The sequence below is a fragment of the Eurypyga helias genome, unplaced genomic scaffold (assembly GCF_000690775.1).
Source record: "Eurypyga helias isolate BGI_N326 unplaced genomic scaffold, ASM69077v1 scaffold35175, whole genome shotgun sequence".
NCBI classification, from domain to species: Eukaryota; Metazoa; Chordata; class Aves; order Eurypygiformes; family Eurypygidae; genus Eurypyga; species Eurypyga helias.
In genome coordinates, this window is record NW_010251378.1 from 7066 (window position 1) to 10413 (window position 3348).

The 3348-nt window shown below is 44.8% G+C and overlaps 1 pseudogene; it reads right to left on the reverse strand.

Moving 5' to 3' along the window:
* Positions 1 to 482: 482 nt before the first annotated feature.
* LOC104509917 lies at positions 483 to 1195 on the reverse strand (annotated as a pseudogene).
* Between the last annotated feature and the right edge of the window lie 2153 nt (positions 1196 to 3348).

The window sequence follows — 3348 nt, forward strand, 5'->3', positions numbered from 1 at the left end:
GATGTTTCAGATCAGTTCTCTATTTGGAAAACATTCCCTGCACAGCTGTTGACAGTGGTCCTTGACAAGAGAACCGACTGCTACACCCCTCCCTTCAACCTACAAGTATTTCTCCAACAGTTTTTACATTGCTTTGGAAGATGTGGTTGTCTGGCAGCTAAACTGAGATCCTGCGCACACGTATCACCTGCTTCCTTTATGCAGGATTACACTACTTTTCTAATTCCCCCTGCTAAGATACTATCCAACTTTTAACTTCAAGGATGTGTTTTTCAGCAAGCTCTTTCATTTCTGATTACGTGAGAAATACTGTGTCAATTATCTTTTCACAGTATCATTGGTGACTGAAACAGGTAACTGCAGACTCAAGAAAGTGCATCCTTTCATTCTGTTCCAAGAAAGAACCTACTACATTTTCTGAACAGCTGTATGGAGAAAAAACAAGTGAAATAAACAGTGTATATTAAATATTATGCACATACTTTAGTCATTGCTCCTGTCTGTGCTGTGTTCAGTCCGGTGTGACCAGCCATCTGTGGAGATACTTGGGTTAAAGTCTCTGCCAGCACACTGCCTGTGTTCCCCTGCATGGCAGGGGCAGAGTATTGCGTTCCTGCTCCCCTTCCTCTTCCGGCTGCCCCGAGAGATCCATTCATTACCTGCCCTTGTCCTTGCTGAGGCTGATTCATTAAACTGTGACCAGAATTACTGTTGAGAAGGCTCTGGTGTGTCTGACTGAAATTAGTATTCATACATATCCCAGGTCCAGTCTGTGATGTTGCAGGGCTGCTCGTCACCATCCCCACTTGTTTTTGTGCTTGAGAGTTCAGAGTTTGCGATGCAGGTGTGGTAGGTCCCGAGGTGCTGGCTGCTTGCTTTGCCAGGCCTGAAGCAGAAGAGTCTGCCTGGTTTAAAGGGCTCTTACCCATAGCACCCAGATTACCAATGTTAGCACTGTTCGGCTGCCCCTGGACTTGACTACCAACTCCCTGCTGGACAGGGCTATTTGAGTTCACATTTCCAATTCCTGGGTTTAAGGAAGAGCCGCTGCCTCCCCTCAGAAGTTCGGAAAGTTGTTTGTGTTTGGAAGCTGCATCTGGAACAAGGTTCCCACCGCTGTTTAAAAGGCCCAACTCGCCATTGGGGATCAGCTCATCAGGAAGATCGTTTTCCAAGTCAAACAAAGATCCAAAATCTGCAAGTTAAAAGAGAAACACAGGTGAGAAAAACCACGAAAAGTAACAAAAATATCTACCTACACTACTTTGTACTAGTCAAACAGTGACACATTAAGGTACATCTTTACCCAAGACTCAAAACTGCCACTTAGCCAGTGAGGGTCCCCGCGACACAAACCCCAGAGCCCTTTAGAAAGCACAGCTGTTGCTACGCACCGTGCGCATTACAACCACTCGGGGCAGAGCACTGGCCAGTAAGGGCTTTTTTCACAAGACTTTTGTCAAAACATTGTACCAAGCTTAAGAAACTAAGGTGGCACGAATATGATGACCTAGCCAAACTCCAAACTCTTCTTGCTTTGGCTAAAAGAAGGCAGCAGAAATACCAACAGATTATTTTTCCTATTGATTTACTGTCCCAAAAGAACAATTACATTACCTTCTCCGACCTCCTATGTAATCCCAAGCCACTGCATATTACCCAGCAATCCTACCTCAGCCTTGTAACTTATGTTTGCGTGTGGCCAAAGAACAGCTTCCAGCTAGGCTTCGAAGCTTGACCAAAGGACAGCAACTACTTCTTCTGCAGTTTGATCCCAGTCTCACATGTAAACACACCCGGTATCAGTTTCTAGTCATCGATTTGTGCCATGATCCACTACCTCAGAAGATCCCGAAAGACACTCAGCATTTTCTCCTTGTAATGCCTCTTGAATCAAGTAATTTCTCAACCTCTGAATGGCTCAAATAATTCAAATTGCTCTTTAAGTGCCCAGCCCTCATTTATCATGCCCAATATTGACAGAGGTAATCCACGCACTCTCCAGATGAGCAAAATAAATCAATCAAATCTTCATTAAGCCACTTGAAGGAACTGCTCTGCCTGGCTGGAACATCCAGGCTGATAAGAAGTGTGAGGGGGGCAACTCAGGTTCACTAAAATATTTTCTTGCATATCACAAGCAGCACCTGTGTAACAATCCAACTAAAAATAAAGTTACTTGACTGCACGTACAGCAGCATTAATAACCACGTAAGCAATCTAGTCTCAGTTCATCACAGTAGCTGTTCAAACACGCTGCAAGTGGCAGAAAAGTTTTCCAGCCCAAGGATGTGATCTAAACCAACCACTTTTTACTGCAACATAACAGAAATAAGTGAAAACTTTCTTTTGCCCCCCCCTCCCCCCAAACCAGCCCTGAAAACCCCTCTGTGAGCAGCAAACCAACCACATTTTTTCCAGGTTACAGCAAAACAAAGTTCTTTTCTGAAGAAGGGCATCCTAAAGTTTCATTGTTTTAACGTTTAATTCACTCTTCAACCAGAAAAAGCTGTGCAAGACTCAGGTTGCCGAAGTGGCACAAGATCATTCAGCAATTGACAGCCTGGACCATGCTAACGGCACTGAAAAGAAACACCAAAACCTAAGCAGCAATAACCTGTATCACAAAGCTGGGATGCATCTTCAGCACATCTCGGTACCTTTAAACACAATGCATTTCCTCAACATTCAATTCAACCTAACTGAAGAAAAATGAATGAAATCTTTCAGGTGTGTTGCAATGACCAGGGAATTGCATAAACATGAACAACAATGTTAAATTCCACCTGTTTTGAGGCACTCGCAGCAGCACGTCCTTTAGGGACCTACATCTTGCCACCATCACCTACTGAAGTCAGTATGCTCTGAAGGATCCTTCCAGGCTTGCTCAGCGTCGGCTGCGACAGGATACCCCACAGCTCATGAACAGACCTCTTTTTCCCTTTCAAGCAGGAAAGTCAGAAACCAACATTTTTGTTAGTTAGGTTCATTAAAGGATTTTTAATTTCTCACTTACTTGCTGCCTTCCCCTTCAACATTTCTTCCTACATATTTTGGTTCTACGTCCCGTCTTCCAAGAAGTCACTATTTTTAACCTTTCATCCGTCTCTAACCCTGATGAAAACCCTATGGCCCGTTTTCAGCACCAAGCCCTGCTTGGCCAGACGCAAGTCCCCGGGCTCTGCCACCGACCAAAGCCATCTGCCTCGCCAAGGGTGGTGATGCAGGGTCCGTGGCGGAAACTTCGCCTTTGTTAAGCTGCTCCTGTCACCTCGGCTCCCTGGGAAGTTCAAGCTTTAATGTGCTTGTTCAGGCAGCTTTTGTAAATCCCACCAACGGTGTTTTTCC